Source organism: Aquarana catesbeiana, linkage group LG05 (genome assembly GCF_042186555.1).
Source record: "Aquarana catesbeiana isolate 2022-GZ linkage group LG05, ASM4218655v1, whole genome shotgun sequence".
Taxonomy (NCBI): domain Eukaryota; kingdom Metazoa; phylum Chordata; class Amphibia; order Anura; family Ranidae; genus Aquarana; species Aquarana catesbeiana.
The window spans coordinates 365217293-365235502 of record NC_133328.1 but is presented as its reverse complement, the minus strand read 5'-3'; the positions used below and the strand labels follow the sequence as shown (position 1 = coordinate 365235502).

Below are 18210 nucleotides of genomic sequence, written 5' to 3'. Positions count from 1 at the left end.
TTCTGATGGCTATTGGTTGGCTAGGTGTCTCCCTCCCCTCAAGGCTATTGCTCTGGGACATCCCAGCAGGTAATGAATATTAGCCTGACTGTGTCCCATGATGTATGAAAAAGAAAATAGAATTTTTTCATCATACTTACCTGTAAAATCCTTTTCTTTGAGTACATCACGGGACACAGAGATCCCTCCCCTCTTTTTTGAGTTGTTTAGTGCTTGTTACAAAACGAAAGTACTTCCTGTATGGTAGGGGTTATATAGGGGATCACTTCCTGTCTGAAGACCTTCGGTCTACCAGTGTCCATTCACCTGATGATGAAGTATAACCAGCAGGTAATGAATATTAGCCTGACTCTGTGTTCCATGATGTACTCAAAGAAAAGGATTTTACAGCTAATTATGACGAAAAAATCCTATTTTGAGCAAATTGTAAGATTATAAAAGCTATAGCAGAGGTTTTTGTCAGGCATTCTAGAGATACCAAGTTATATAAAAATCACCATTTTTTTTTTTTTATTGAGCTTACCCCCTTCCATGTTCCAAAACTTCTATTGACCAATGAGCTCAAAGTTTCCATAGGGATAATTGGTACCTGGAAGTCTGCTTAAAAGACAGGTTTTACAGACAAGAATTGTGCCAGAAACTTGTATAATTTATAAACTATACCAACCTATGTCCTTATGTGTGTGTGTGTGTGTGTATATATATATATATATATATATATACCCCCGCACGGATGTCACATTGGGACACAGCAGTCCGTGGACCTGCATGTCCCAATAGACTCTTATGGACTCCTGGCCCCACAACATCTGTGCATTCCCATGCTGGGAAAACACTAACCTGCACGGGGCACACAATCAACAGCCCCATGTGAATGGACCCTAAGAGGGACAAGGGTCTGCCATTGTTACTTTTACTTCTCTTCCTGCAAATGCTAGTTTCTTGACTGTCATGTTTACCTTCGTGCTTTAATACTTTGTGTGCCTTGCCTGGATCAAGCATACAAATGAGTATGTCTTAGGGAGTAGTGACATTGTTTCCAGGCACACTTTCTTCCCTACCTCTGTCAACCAGATCACAGTGATCTCTGTTTTCGCGCTCAGTGATCCTTAAACGCCTTTCACACTAAGGCAGTTTTCAGGCGTTTTAGCGCTAAAAATAGCGCCTGTAAAGCCATCCAAGTATGAAAGCCTGAGTGCTTTTACACTGGGGCAGTGCGCTTGCAAGAGGGGAAAAAGTCCTGCAAGCAGCATCTTTGGGGCAGTGTGGGAGCGGTGTATACACCGCTCCCACACCGCCCCTGACCATTGCAATGGGCACCGCTTCTGAAGCGCCTGAAAAGCACTTCAGAAGCGCTGCATCACGGACGCTTCTAACCCCTTCTTGGGGGTTAAAAGCGCTCCGCTACTGCCTGAAAATAACAGCGATAAAGCGCCGCTAAAACGAGCGCCACTTTACCGCTAACGCCGGCACCGCCCCAGTGTGAAAGTAGCCTTAAACAGCTCTATGCTCAGGCATGATTTGCATACACGCTGAAGCAAACAGACTGGACAACAGGTGAGCCCTACCTGGGTCCGCCTTATCCAATTAGTGCCGGACATGGTAGGCCTTACCATTCCTGGTCACTGGTTGGAGCACTCACAGTACACAAACGATCAGACCAAGGTGGTGCACTGTGCCTTGGTGTGGCCAATGTGACTTGACTTTAATTTACAGATATGTGTAGTTGTTCCAGGTTATTGCCCAAAGCTGGCCAAAGATTATTTTTTTGGTTGGTTCAGCCAGTGGGCTAAACTAAAAAATAAACAAATGGATTCCTCCACCCACACAAGTGAGGAACCCTCCACTGTCAGTATACACAAATCATTGCCTGCAGCTGCTCATCGACAAAAGTTTTCCAACATTCTCGTTCAACAGAAGTCGATCTAACATTCAACTCCTGTCTAACAGGAATGGCTGCACATGGATTGAAACTCAGCTGCTGAACCAGTTTAGGACCTTTCTGAACTCAGGTGGTCAGAGTACTCACTAGATACCAAGCATCATCAAAGGGGAATGGGCATGGATTTTTGTCTCCATGAGTCTTTTAGTAAAGGTTTGCTATAAGCAAATTCACAAGAACTCTGTTATTAGAATAAAGTTCATCCTCCTCTTCAGACCAGATAATCTAAATATTTTGCAGTGGGTGAATGTAGTTATTATAGAAAAAGCTACATTTGTAATTGATTATTTAAATAGTGTTAAACCCAAACCAAAATGTATGGCAGCTTACCAATCATTAGTAGTGGCTGCATTTGTTTCTTTTTTTCCCCCTCTGTTCTCTTGGTGATCTGGCCAGTAACACACCCGCTGTATTAGAATGCCCCCACTCTGGATGAATGGGAAAAGGGGGGACAACAGCATTGTCAGTCTGTGGGGAGGGGAGTGTTAGATATACTAGCAGATTTAACCACTTCCCTACTGGCGTATAGGGAAATGGCACCGGCAGGAACACTCTCTCCCACCGGACAGGCGTCATGTGACATCTTCCCATCCTCATCACTCTCGCGCTCCCCCGGGGGCGCTCACCGCGGCGATCGGGGATGAGGCGTGTCGGGACATAGCCCATCCCCGATCAGTATAAAGAGCCAATAAAAATGTCTCTTTACCACATGACCAGCTGTGTCCAATCACAGCCAGTCACATGCACTGTCCTCGTGCGCGACCCCAAGGGTGCACATAGCGGCCATCGGGATTAGGCGTGTCACTCTGACACAGCCCATCCCCAATCAGGGTAAAGAGCCAATGAAATTGGCTCTTTACCACATGACCGGCTGTGTCCAATCACAGCCGGTCACAGAATGTAAACAAGTCATGATAACTAGCTGTTACCGGGTTCAGCCTTCAGAGTACCCAAGTACCTGTCACCAGCCCATCAAAGTACCCGAGTACCTGTCCCCAGGCCTGAGTACCTATCTGCAGACCATCAGAGTACCTGAGTGCCTGTCCCAAGCCCAGAGAACCTGAGTACCTATCTGTAGACCATCAGAGTACCTGAGTACCTGTCTCCAGCCCAGCGTACCGGAGTACCTATCTGCAGCACACCAAAGTACCCGAGTACCTGTCTCCAGCCCAGAGTACCTGAGTACCTGTCTCCAGCTCATCAGAGTACCGAGTACCTGTCTCCAGCTCATCAGAGTACCCGAGTACCTGTCTCAAGCCCAGAGTACCTGAGTACCTGTCACCAGCTCATCAGAGTACCGAGTACCTGTCTGCAGCACATCAGAGTACCCGAGTACCTGTCTTCAGCCCATAAGAGTATCTGTCTACTATTACTTTCCACATTTTCTAAAAACTTGTGGAAAACAGTTAAATGTTCAAAGGACTCATAATGCCTCATAGAATCTATACCTTGGGGTGTTTGCTTTCCAAAATGGGATCATTTTGTGGGTAATACCATTGTCCTTGTGCTCCAGGGCCTTCAAAAGTGTGATAGGTAAGAATAAAATTACATATGTAATTTATGCTCCTAGAACACCTGACAGTGCTCCCTGCATGTTGGGCCTCTCTATGTGGCCAGGCTGTGAAAAAGTCTCACACATGTGGTATCGCCATACACAGGAGATGTAGCAGAATGTATTTTCTAGTGTAATTGGAAGTATGCATATGCTGTGTGTGAGAAATAACTTTTGTGGGAAAAAATGACAACTTCAAAAAACTTGCCATGCCTCTTACTAAATACCTTGGACTGTCTACTTTTCAAAAAGGGGTCATGGGAAGGGGGGCATTTGTACTTTCCTGACATTTCAAGACCTCAAGAAATGAGATAGGCCTTCAGTACATCAGGTGTGATCAATTTTCAATGATTGGCACCATCGTTTGTAGATTCTATAGCTTTCACACAGACTAAATAATATACACTGATTTGGGTTATTTTTTACCAGATATGTAGCAGTATAAATTTTGGCCCAAATGTATGAACAAAAATGACTTATTTTCAAAATGTTATAATAGAAACAGAAGCTCTTTTTTCACAAAAAATTAAAAACTCGTTATTTGTGTGAAAAAAATGATAAAAATTTTGTTTGGGTACAGTGTTACATGACTGAGTAATTGGCATTCAAAGTGTGAGAGCACTGAAAGCTGAAAATTGGTCTGGGTAGGAAGGGGGTATAAGTGCCCTTTATTGAAGTGGTTAAATACACTAACAAAATTAAGCTGAATTCCAGCTCGCATTTTATAAGCAGTTACAGCAAACAGTTTTATTTTTTCCTTAAATACATTTTTTTTTTACCGTAAATAAATAAAAGATGATCATTGTAAGCACCCCTTGTGGTGTCAAATGGTCTGATCTGGAAGAGAGCTTGTTCTTTAAAATTCAACGGACTACTGGCCAGATCACCAGATGAAAAAATGAAAGAAAAACAAAAAAACAAAACTAATGCAGCTATCACAATAAGTATTGGTAAGCTGCAATATAATAAATGTTTACTTTTTGGTTTAAAACTGCTATAAGTACATATTTCTTTAGTATAAGAAATATTTGGATATGATATTATTTTTAGACATTATATTTTAGAGAGATTGCTGAGAAATGTATGACTAAATATGTACATCCCAGTGTTTTTACTGAATTGCGGTAGTATCCATTGAGAAGATTTTTTTTTACTACGAGCAGATTTACAGTTAGGAATTCCCATTCTCTGTGTACAGTCTTTGCATTGCTTCAGTCAGCACATTCTTAACCACAAGGATATCCTGTCCAGCATAGAGGGGGAAGTAATGACACTTCCTATCAGCCAGCTGTTCTACTCAGGTATTGAAAGGAAGTCCTCACTTCCCCATCCCAGCCCTGCCTACCACCCACACACAACTTTCACAAGTACAGGAAGGTACATTTCCCCTTTTTGAAATAATCAATGAAGACCTTCTCTCTGTCTGGTTGTACACAACTAACCCACAACCTTTACCACAATACAAGTTCAGATTTAGAGCTCATTAAGTATTGCACCTATGGGCTGATATAATTTTGAAATGCACATGTACCTATTTATTGTTCTGTCCCTTTTCTTACTGTGCTTTACTTCAGCATCCAGAAAATATGCTGGACGCACATGCACGGAAAAACGCAAATGCAAAAAGAGTACGGCCGCATACACCCGCATAGAGCCTTCACTTTTATGGCAAGCTCTAGGTGGCTCATGCGGCTTCCTGGGAGTGGAAAAGTGCTGGGAAATCATGCTAAGAATATAAAATGAGAAAAGGTGGTCCACAACTCCTTCAAAATGTATTGATTCTCCATAAAAGACACAGTATCAGTTAGCAGATGTAAACGCGTTCCCACCTTGTGGGCCTTGTTCACTACTAAGCATATAAAATGCCTGTTAGTCGCAGGATTACTAGCATGGAGGTGATGGAAGAGCTGATACACATCTCACAAGACAGGATGTCCTAGGTCACAGCCACATGGTTTTGCTGATTAGTGGACTTACCTAGAAGTCTGAGGCTGAGCTCTGGGCTTCTAACAGGATTGTCTTGAGGCCTGTTAATCACCTGAATCAGTTGGTAGCGTGCCCCCTCTCTGGGGGAGAAGTGCATGAGATGAGGTTGATGGGCTTTCCTTCTATTTTTTCCCCCCTTTTTTTTCCTTCCCCCTTCCCCCCCCTTTTTTTCCTTCCCCCCTTTCTTTTTTCTCCTTCCCGCCTTTTCTTTACCTCTCTCTCAGTTTTCATCTCTCCTTTCGTGTGGACCTTATTCTTACTTATCTAATTTTTTCGTAAGTACTCTTCTTCTTGGAAAATTTGCCTGTTTGGAAATTTGGGAGCTGCTTGTTCAGGATGTGGCAAACGTTGAGGGCGATGCTCTTCATTCTTTTGGTTACCACTTTGCCCCTTTTTTTGTACTACAGTATTTACCTGTTTTAATGCATTGCATGATCACTGGGGGTGGTCCCTAACCCCAAGTCTAACCCTAACCCTAACCCTACCGGCGGCACAGTGGTGTAATGGATAGCACTCTCGCCTAGCAGTAAGAAGGGCCGCTGGTTCAAATCCCAACCATGATACTACCTGCCTGGAGTTTGCATGTTCTCCCTGTGCCTGCGTGGGTTTCCTCCGGGTACTCCGGTTTCCTCCCACACTCCAAAAGACATGCTGGTAGGTTAATTGGCTTCTGTCTAAATTGGCCCTAGTATGTATGAATGTGAGTTAGGGACCTTAGATTGTAAGCTCCTTGAGGGTAGGGACTGATGTGAATGTACAATGTATATGTAAAGCGCTGCGTAAATTGACAGCGCTATATAAGTAGCTTAAATAAACAAAATTAAATAAATTAGTCAATAAGTCTTAGACGTGCTCACCCTAATGTTTGCCAATGCGTACAATGCATATGTAGCGCTATCCTCGCAAGGGCTACTATAATATACGGGTCTTCTGTCCCACACCAGTGACGGCTCATCCTCACCTGGATCCAAGTAACACCAAAACACTGTTTAAACTTTTAGCTGGGCTTTATTAGAACTAGAAATAATCCCTGAAAACAGATAAACTGATTAACAGAATACCAATACTAAATGCAATGATATAATACAACTGCTCAGTAAAGGAAAACAGGATTGGTGTTCGTTCACTTTAACCGCCAGTGGGAGGCCTTGCCTGAAATGCACTGAACGAGTGGTGAACGAAACTGTACAATACAATACAAAAATAATGTTCAACAATTTCCCAGAAGTGATATTAATGACTATAAGATCCTACCTAGGTCTTGTAGGTTCTAGCTAACCACTGGCCAGTGGGAATTCTATTCACACAAACACACACACAGAGTCTGTCAGCGTTGGGGCCCTTTAAATCCTGTGTTTGAGTACTCAGACTTTTGTGAAGTAATATTTGTAATCCACAGAATGGAAAGGGGTATCTTCACAAAGCGTCACAAAGATTAACAGATGTGGTGATCCACCTTCAGATAGAGCTGCATTAGCGTTAAATAGGGCCTAGCAGGATTAAGCAAGATCCACTTACACAAGGATGGCAGAAGATCTCTCACCATTAGATGCACTTGATATATCTTCCTTCTAGCAATTGGTAAATTGATCGCTGTCTCTGTCAACTGGATGGCGATGGAAGCAACACATGCCACAGAAACCTCCAAACAGGATAATGATGATGATTGCTGCAGTACTGAAATTCGTCTCTAGATTTCACTGCACTGTTAACACATCTTCAGTAATCAGGCAGAATAACACACTGAAAACTCCCCTCTCAAGTGTGCACCTTCTTTTAGGAGAGTCACAGGATCTTGAAGTGCTCAGGAGAAAACACATGGGATACTTTTTCTGTCTGGCTGCCACAATGCCCTTCTGTCTCTCCTACTGTCTCCTCCTCTCTCTCTCCCAATCACAGCTCTCCTGGGCTGCTCTCCAATCCTGTCCTTCCTTGTTTTTGTTGTTAGGGGTGGGCTTCCTTCTTAGCTACAGCAGGACCCAATCTGCCTTCAATCCTGCGGCTGTACCCAATAGAGTCTCTCATCCTGCTATCAGTTTATCCAGAAAATGCAATGCAATGTTTCAGAGAGCAATACTCTGCATATATTACAGAGGCAAAACTAAGCCGGTGCTACACATATATTCCCAATCCCAGGGTGTCCCTCATACTTAAAAATGAATTCCAGACATGGGCCAGCTTGGACCAATGTAACTTTGTATACTTTGATGCCCCTGAAAGCTAGAAATCGCTGAAGTAAACACCTATAGTCTAGTGATCTCCACATGCTTCCGGGCCCCATGCTGAGCAGCCAGCCTGATTCATTGCATACACAGGAGGTTGGCCCCTCAGAACGGGTGCCATTCAGAGAACGCTTTGCATTTTCTGACTGAATGCAAAATGTTCTTTGATCGAACAAGGTGGAGAAGCAGGATGCTGATGTCTTTAGTGATATCCAGCTTCCAGGGGCATCAAACAGCTATGGTATATCCTGTACATAGATACATTGGTCCAAGCTGTACTAATATAACAATGTAAAAATATACCATGCCTGCAATTTTTCTTTAAGTTACAAAGTTGGGAGGTATGTCAGTGTCCTTGTAAATTCTTGGTCACTTGAATTATGCTGGCAATACGCTATATCGTCCGAAATTCGGTCATATGTTTGTTTTTCGGCCAGCTAAAGGGTAAAAAGTCGATAATTTTTGGGATGTTTTTGAGCCGAAAAAACGAAGGACGAGTTGGGAAATTGAAAGGTTATAGGGGGTTATTTACTAAAGGCAAATACACTTTGCACTACAAGTGCACTGCAGTCGCTGTAGATCCAAGGGGGACATGCAAGGAAAATAAAAAACAGCATTTTAGCTTGCACATGATTGGATGATAAAATCAGCAAAGCTTCCCCCATTTTAGAGCTTCCCCTCAGATCTACAGCGATCTACAGCCACTGCACTTCCAAGTGCACTTGTAGTGCAGAGTTTATTTGCCTTTAGTAAATCAACCACCAATGTGTTTCCCGTCCGAACTGTCTACTCTAGGTATATGTAAAAAAAAAAGAACAAAAAAGGCATTCATTTATGTCCACTGAACGATTTATCAGTCATCACACGATGGCACTATCGTTTGTGCTCACGGCCGAATGTTCGTTTTTCAAAAAATGGGTTTGGACGATTTTTCGTATAGTTGACTGTTATCTAAAAGAAGGTAATCGGCTTTCTGAGCTGTCCTCTGTGAATTACCAAAACACCTACCTATGTAAAAGAGAGGAGTCCAAATAAGGAGAACAGACAAGGCCGCTCCGTAATTGATACAGTATGGTAAATGGCAGTATGGTTACTGGTAGGAGCACCAGGCGAAAATAAAGCCTGAAAAAGGAACTAATGTAGTGACCACATCTAAAGTCTGATAAGCTGCAATATATTTGATTTTTTGGTTTTGATGCACTTTAATAAATAATTCAATCAATTGTTTTTAATGCAACTAATGTAAGTCCTTGAATTTGATTTCAGGCTCTTGCAATCCTATATAGTAGCGCTCAGGCCAGGAGAGGAAGGGGCAGGATTGAGAGCCAAACCGGTGTGCTGTATGCAAATGCACTCACAAGAAAAGCACGCTAGGAAAAGAGAGAAGAATGAATAGATGGATAACCTCATCAGTCCCTGTCTTATCATTTACTGTTCAGTCAGCAGGCTGAAGATATCCAGCACTAAATAGACATAAATACAGATCTGTCTACTTAAACCGCTCCTTTATATGTGGTTCATTTGTGCTTTCAGCTGTTTGTGTTTAGTTCACCTTTATTGAGCTTTCTGTTAGTTCTGTCAGTGCAAATGTTCACTTTGCTTTAACGTAGACAGGAAAGGTAATTTTTCTGTGCTATTAGGGAAAGCTATTGATTTATGAGAGGATTCTGTTACTGATATTTTACCTATTGCTTTGTCAAGTCTATGTTTATAAGTGATTTTTATTTAATAAGTAGAGCAACACATCATCTATACCCAGCAGAATAGGTGCTATTTTATTCTCTCACATCAGCCTGCGTGGATGTACATACTGTGGTTGGCCTAATGTCTAAGCTGAGGGAAAATCTTTGTGGTAATATGCAATAATTTCCCTCATTTATCAGAGTCAATATACAATGTTTAGTCTGAGGAATGGAAGATAAAGAGCAGTGTGATGAAGTCTTCATGTAATAATATGTGTTGTGCTTTTCAGCTAAGACTTCTCTTTCATTTTGATATTCTTCTTTCATTGTACCCTTCCCCTTGTGTTGGTATGCAGAATTGAATCCATATGCTCAGCACATTATAAAGATTAAAACATCTTCTAAGCACAAGAGGGATGCAATATATACAACCTATAAAGGCGACGTCTGTTTCTCATAGAATTTCACCCATTTGTGATACTTTCCTGCCATTGACAAGCCTCCCCTGCTCTATTTTCAGCATGCAAACCCAAGACCTTTTCCATTTTATAAAGCACCTTTTCATGACCTTTCCTTACAATATATGATGATTCTGCACACATTTAAAGGAAATTTGTACTAAGAGACTATGGATGAGGCCAACACTGACCACTTCTTCTGACAATTATTGTTTCCTGGCCTTCTTCAGCACTCCTTGAAGCACTGCCTTCGAAAAAGTGCACAGATCATGTTTGCCTTGGGAGAAATTTCTCGCAGTATGGTCCCCATGGAAATTTGAGGACCATACTGGTGGGTGGGTTACATAATAAATTGGGTTACACAATAAATTAGTTAATTGGGTCGAGTGGCATGGGGGGGAGATTAACTAATTTATTATGTAACCCAATTTATTATGTAACCCACCCACCAGTATGCTCCTCAAATTTCCATGGGGACGATACTGGTGGGTGGGTTACATAATAAATTGGGTTACTTAATAAATTAGTTAATTGGGGCGAGTGGCACGGGGGGGAGATTAACTAGTTTATTATGTAACCCAATTTATTATGTAACACACCCACCAGTATGGTCCTCAAATTTCCATGGGGACCATACTGGTGGGTGGGTTACATAATAAATTGGGTTACACAATAAATTAGTTAATTGGGGCGAGTGGCATGGGGGGGAGATTAACTAATTTTTTTATGTAACCCAATTTATTATGTAACCCACTTACCAGTATGGTCCTCAAATTTCCATGGGGACCATACTGGTGGGTGGGTTACATAATAAATTGAGTTACATAATAAATTAGTTAATTGGGGCGAGTGGCATGGGGGGAGATGATCAGAGAGAGAATTATTTTCCTTTTCCTTTTTAATTATTTTTTTGTGTTTGTTTTTTTTTTTGTTTTTTTCTCTATTCCCTGAGTGGCTGGGGGTTGGTTTCATGGAAGAGGAGATGGTTAAGAATTTTTCCCTTTATGGGAAATTATAAATGTATTTGCGGGCCTCTCTATGATAATGTAGAATGTGGTAGATTTATTTAGGAATAGAGAGGCACATAACTGAAGGATTTGCCCCCTTCTTGACAGGCCATTTTTTGTGATACGGCACTACAAGGATTTAACTGTCAATTACGCGGTCGTAACCCAAACAAAATTGACTGTGCTTTTTTTCCCACAAATAGAGCTTTCTTTTGGTGGTATTTGATCACCTTTGCGGTTTTTATTTTTTTGCGCTATAAACAAAAAATGAGCGAGAATTTTGAAAAAAAATCAGTATTTTTTACTTTTTGGTATAATAAATATCCCCAAAAAAATGTATTCACCAGTTTAGGCCAATAAGTATTCTTTTACATATTTTTGGTTAAAAAAAATTGCAATAAGCGTATATTGATTGGTTTGCGCAAAAGTTATAGTGTCTACAAAATAGGGGATAGATTTATGGAATTTTCATTATTATTTTTTTTTACTAGTAATGGCGGCGATCTGCGATTCTTAGCGGGTTTGCGACATTGCAGCGGACAGATCAGACACTTTTGACACTTTTTTGGGACCATTGGCATTTATACAGCGATCAGTGCTATAAAAATGCACTGATTACTTTTTAAATGTCACTGGCAGGGAAGCGGGTGCCCGGCAGACATCGCGGCCACCAGGCACATGCATCAGCTCTTACTACACGCAGCAGGTGTGTGGTCTATTTAAAGGGCCAAGGTACAGCTATGGCGATTTGCCCAGGAGAGCCAAACTACCTCAGTAAAATGACAGCGGCAGGTCGTTTAGTGGTTAAAATAGAAGTCCACTCTAAAACTAGAATCCCTGCATCTCCAGATATCCACGATCTAACGCTAACCTAAATAGCCCTGGAAAGAAGAAATCAGTATACATGCCTTTTTTTAAGCCAATCCGACCCGATCCCACACTGAGCTGTCAGCTGTCGGAGCTTCCGCCGGCACAGTGGTGTACTGTTGGTGTGGCACAGTGGTGTAGTGGGTAGCACTCTCGTCTAGCAGTAAAAAGGGTCGCTGGTTCTAATCCCAAACAAGACACTACCTGCCTGGAGTTTGCATGTTCTCCCTGTGCCTGCGTGGGTTTCCTCCGGGTACTCCAGTTTCCTCCCACACTCCAAAGACATGCCGGTAGGTTAATTGGCTTCTGTCCAAAAATTGGCCCTAGTATATGAATGTGAGTTGGGGACCTTGGATTGTGGGCTCCTTGAGGGTAGGGACCGTGGTGAGTGTGCGATGTATGTGTGGTGCGCTGCGTAAATTGACGGCACTATATGGGTACCTTAAATAAATAATAATAGAACAGATGAGCATCTTAATGAGACACAATGTACAGGGATAGGGACAATTGTAGACATGCACCCACACTCACTCAGGTTGAACTGGATGGACTGATGTCTTTATTCAACCTTACAAACTATGTAACTAGGTTAGTCTTAAAATGTGGACGTCTGGAGATGCAGAGATTTTAGTTTTAGGGTGGACTTACACTTTAAGTGAAAGATTGTGTTAATATTGATGCACAGCTTCAATAAAAATTATAGTGAAAAAAATAAAAAATGAAAAAAAATTAAAAAAAAAAATAATAAAGAGAAAAAAATAAAAACTGTTTGTCCTGGGTTACTAAATCAGTAATCAAAGCCAGAGACAGCCAGGCAACTCTTTTTTTAGAAGGGGATCAATTGTGGCAGGCTAAATTTTAAAGAGGCCGTAGCATGAGTATCAACTTGTAAAAAGCTATTTATTTATGAAAAGCCTTGAATACCAAATTTAAAGCTCAACTCCAGCTAGAAACTACAAATTGCAGTTGTCTGTTTGATAAAAAATATATTAAATGTATCTAGTATACCTAAAGCTGAACTCTGTGTAGAAATGTATTAACATATTTATGTAGATAATTTATTTTCTTCAATCAATATATTCATGTATTTGAATTTAGTCATCCAGCCACTAATTGATAAACTCTTGAATGCAGGATAACAAAGGTTCTTTGTCCTTGATATCCATTTCATAAGACTGGTGGCCTCTGCCTGTTCTTTCTCTAGTCAATGCTCTTGTAACTGCCCCAGTATAGTGCCTTTGTATGCGAGTGGCAACATAATTAATTTTGTAGAAGGTCTTGGGAGTCTAAGGCTGCTTTCACACTGAGGCACTTTACAGGCGATATATCGCTAAAAATAGCGCCTGCAAAGTGCTTGTAAAGAGCCTCTCCTCTCACTCCAGTGTGAAAGCCTGAGTGCTTTCAAACTGGAGCGGTGGTCTGGCAGACGCCAAAAAAAGTCCTGCAAGCAGCATCTTTGAGGCGCTGTAGGAGCAGTGTATACACTGCTCCTACAGCACCCTTGCCCATTGAAATCAATGGGCAGCGCGACTGAAGATCTGGCAAAATGCCACTGCAGCGGCGCATTGTGGGCACATTTAATCCTTTTTCGGTCATTAGCGGGGGTTAAAAGCACCCCGATAGTGGCCGAAGAGTGCCGCAAAAATGACGGTAAAGCGCCACTAAAAATAGCGGCGCTTTACCGCCGACGCCCCCAACGCCCCAGTGTGAAAGTAGCCTAAGACTCACTGACCCACACACACACTTAGCGTCATTTGATGGACAGGTCACCTGGTCTGTCCTGGCCAGCATTATGACAGACCTGCCTAGCTGTGATAGGCACACTAACGAGCATTTCACAACCTGTTCACAATCCCACCAATTGTCTTGGTCATTCATGTTCATTACTACTACAATTCAAAAAGCATCATGGTAATTTTTTGTTATTGCAGCTGCGTACCCTGACAGGAAGTAACGTCAGCACCTCCCTAACTTCCTCCGGGTGCCTAGGCATAACTGCCTTGACATCATGCAAATTGTGAAGATAATTTACTTATAAAATATATTAGTTACATGAAAAACATATACACGTTTAACATGTGTATATGGACAGGAAGTGCCGGTGACAATTAGCCAGTAGTTCAGCTTGAAATGTAGCTCCTAATCTCCTTCACAACAGCACTTAGATTGGAATAAGGAGGGGCAGTACTTGCAGTCAAAATGGCATCTTGTATTAGCATGTGCTGACAGGAGAAGAGAGCAGAGAGATGACCTAATCAGGCTTTTTCTGTTCCTTCACTGTTCAGTGAAAGGCTGGGAGCAGGGAGGTGACCTAGCTGTGTCACTTGATTACTGTAAAAGCAGGTCACCAGGCTAACTGTGCTTGTGCTGTAAATCTACAACTTGATGGAAGACAGTTTCCACATATGTATTTCAACTGTGTTTTTAGCTGTTTACCTGGAGTTAAGCTTTAAAGTAGCTAAATTGAGTCATATAAAGTTCTTGTTTATTACACTAGTTGTCTAATCAAGAATTCTATACATTTTGTAAAGTTTTCCTGCAGACATAACATCTAAGATCTTCTGTTACTTGGTCATCTCATTATATATCATCATAAAATGTAAACATTAAAAAAAATGTTTGATCTATTTACCCCAAGCAATGTACAGAATATTAATTTGCCTTATGGTATGGTTGTTAATATTAATAATATAGCTTGTGTTGCTCATTAAGTGCTGGAGATCTGAGGTTAGTATCAGCTATAGAATGATTATAGTTGTATGATTATTTTTCCATACTAGTTTTCAAGTATTCCGCTGTAGGCAAACATAGCTTGCCACATGCTGTGATCTAAGATACTAAGATATTTTAAATACATTCCCTTCAAATTATAGCAAATAACAAGCAAGGGCCATATTCGGTGTGTACATATCATATATACAGTGATGGGCATCAGACTTCTTTAATAACATGGAAACAAGGATCACGTAGTGGGGGAAGAGGGCATAGTCTTTTTTGGCCTGAATTTTCTTTCTAAGCTGTGCATTTTTATTCACACAAGTTTCTGCAGGAAAAATAACACATCATATAGAAGAACACATGGTATGTGCCATTGTCCTGCCCTCAGCAGATGTCCAGAAGTCCCAGGAAATGTCATGAAACCTTTAGACCCCATTCACACAGGGGCAACACGACTTGCAGGTCGCCTCAGCGAGGCGACCTGCAAACGACTGCCCGGGCGACTTGCAAAACAACTTCTGTATAGAAGTCTATGCAAGTCGCCCCAAGTCGCCCCCGAAGTCGTACAGGAACCTTTTTCTAAGTCGGAGCGACTTGCGTCGCTCCCCTTAGAACGGTTCCATAGCACAGAACGGGAGGTGACAAGTCGTCCCTGTGTGAATGGGCTCTTAGGCTGGGTTCACACTATTGCGAATTGGATGCGGGTTTCCCCGCATCCAATTTGCATTGCAGGAGATTGTGACCAGCTCTCTATGGATCCGGTTCACACATCCCCGCAGCGGTTCTGTTGCGAAACGCACAGGAACCCTGTGCATTTTTGTTCCGTTTAATGTCCGAATTCAGCCCAAAATTCGGGCTGAAATCGGACCTGAAACGGTGAATGGAGACACACCAGACCCCTGCTGCTAGCCGCTGCGATCTCTAGTGTGAATCCAGCCTTAGAAATGGCTTACTAAGACTAATATGTCCATAGGTCATGGAGTTGTCTTCTGATGGAGTTATTTTTGTGTTAGTGTTAAACAGCATTAAAAATGTAATATTTTATGGCATACCAATAAATGTGGTCGCTGCGTTAGTTTTATTTTTTTAAGGATTTATATCTTCTGTATTTTTTACCTAAGATGAAAAACAACAGAAAAATCAGCACGAAGGACATAATTTACAGTCTGTAGGATGTGTCCCTTTTGCTGATCCCTTTTCTGTAAATAGAAATCCTCCCCATCCATGCAACACCTCCCACACCCACCACCATAATCCTCTGGTGCGACAAAGGTTAATAGAACTAAGGAGCTGTCATGGGTTCTCATCAAGTGCCCAACTATGGTCACCTTTTCCACCCAGTTGCTCCATTCATGGAAGCCATACTACTGCTTCTATGAATGAAACAGGATCTATGAATAGAGGGTGGGTGGGTGGATGGATTGAGAGCTCTACCCCCTCCATTAATGAACATGATTCATTCATAGAAGCTGTGGTACAGCTACCGTGAATGAAGGAGCTGGGTGGAAAGGCAGGCATAGTCAGGTTCTCTTGAAAGCCCTTTAGATGTGTTAACCCCTGCTGCAGAGGAGAAGAAGAGGAATCCCCAAAAGGGATGCATCCTACAAAGTCCTTTGTGATCATTTTTCTGTTTTTTATTTTAGCTAAACTTAGGATTTAACAACATTTTATTTTAGAGGGAGGGAAGGTTAGGACCACTGTCAAGTCTGTGCCCCATTCCCTTACTTCCTTTGTATTAAACAGATGTCAGACCAAACAGGAAGCGAAGGGCAGTCTCCTCGAATAGGATGAAAACAGCATTTTAATTTGAGTTCTAAGGGCACGTTCACACCACTGCGTTGCAGTAATGACTTTTACCACAATGGACGGTGCAATTTGTGCTGTGCCATTCAATTTGAATGTTGAATAGCTATTGCATTAACTTACTGCAGTGTTGGCAGTGGTGTTTTTTCGTTTTGAATGAAACTCCAACACATGTATATCCATAACACACCTGCACCATAGCACACTTCAGTATACCATAACACATAATTTGCGATGTGCTGTGGTAAAAAAAACAAAAAAAAACATTTAAAGCAAATGGACTGTGGTAATGCAGCGTGATGAGAAGCATATTACAGAGTGTTCTAATGCATGCTTTACCACATTGCTTTCTGTTGTAAATAGGTCCTCCAAAACAAAACCTTGCCTGGCCTTTGTCAAAACGCTGTACTCTGAGTTGCTCACAAACCACTGTGCTCCTCTCTCCAGCTTGTTGAATAAGTAATCCTTACCTTATTTCCATCACACACCAGAAGTCTAAGTTTTTGACATGTTATAGCATTTGAACCTTTGCCAGGTTTCTATTGATCTCAGAGACTCTATTGAGGGGAACTCCCTTAACTTCCTGTCCAGTCGGTGACCTCACAGGAAGTATGTTGACATTACTACAGTGGGGACTGACAGTAATAAAAAACTTAGAGGTTTTAACCCTTCCCCTCACTAACTTTCTGTCCTGTGACCATACAGGCAGTGATGAGAAATCTCCCTAAATGGAATACATCAATTAAAACAAGAGAGCATCCAAAACGAAAGAGGAATTTTGTCTGGAGTTCTCCATTAAAAATGTAATTAAAGTTTAGAAAATACATTTAATCGAGGGAATGCAAAGGTAAGCAAGTTGGATTGGATGTGCTAGTAACTACAGCTTTGCAGTCTTTGTAGTATCTGTAAACAAACTGATTTCATTACAGCAAATCAGTCATTATCATCTTCCTGGCTTAATGGAAAATGAAGAAAATAGTAAACTTAGCTCTTTCATATTTTCTGGGCCACGCTTTAAATAATTTTAGTCGTAACGGGAAATGTCTAATTATAATAAGGCGTCCAGATGTGGTTGGAATGATAACCCGGTACAACATTATCTGGAAATACTGCAGACATGCAATTAATTAGACAGGAAAGAGGAGGCCAATGATATTGCAAGTTTCCATTTTCATCATAAGCAGGTCTCAGAGTGTTGAATAAAGCAGTCGGTATAGTAGAGTCTCCTTTGTATAAGTATCTGTAGCCATGTTAGGGATTTACCTTTTAACTAAGACAGTTCTTTCACACCCTCTGCTGGCAACTTTGTGATTTAGATTTGCTAAAGCTGGAACCTGATGAAAGGTGCTTAAAATAGAATGGCATTTGTTTTATGCTTTACTGCTGACACCTCATATAAGTAAACGTAATGCAAGAGAACATCTGACCTTTGAATTATATATTCACTTGGTTCAGGCTTATCTTTGATCTTATATGGCTGACATAAGACTGTTGTTTGTTGTCATTTTATATGACAGTCTTTACCATAGTAGCCTTTTCACCAGAACACCTCTATTAGAAAATGCACAGTACAGTAACCCTTGTATAGTAGAAGAAAAGAGTATATTATTACAATCAATATAATATATGCTTCATAGCAAATAGATATTGCCCAGTGTTTTTTCCGTTAACTTGGTACTTGATATTATTTTCATTGAATAACAGTTTGTCATAATAACAAAAAATGACAGAAGTACCAACTCTACTGTTCCTTGCAACTCTGGGCCTTAAAGGAGCTGTTTAAAGGATGACTGTACTTTTAATTAAACTCCTGCCAACCACCTTCTTCTCCAGGACTCCTAGGCTAATCTGCACGTATGCCCAGCTTCTTAAATACCCCAGTGGACTCAATCAGTGCCACGGAGCTAAGTAAAGAGATGGAGTGGGGGAAAACAGTGCAGAATGGCTTGAGATCTGGAAGGGGAAGGGGGCAA

The 18210-nt window shown here is 41.4% G+C and overlaps 1 protein-coding gene across 1 annotated transcript in view; it reads left to right on the top strand.

Annotated features, from left to right (window-relative positions):
- The window catches only part of BCL2 (BCL2 apoptosis regulator), a 249175-nt gene that overhangs the window by 216542 nt on the left and 14423 nt on the right, over positions 1 to 18210 (top strand). The window lies entirely within an intron of this gene.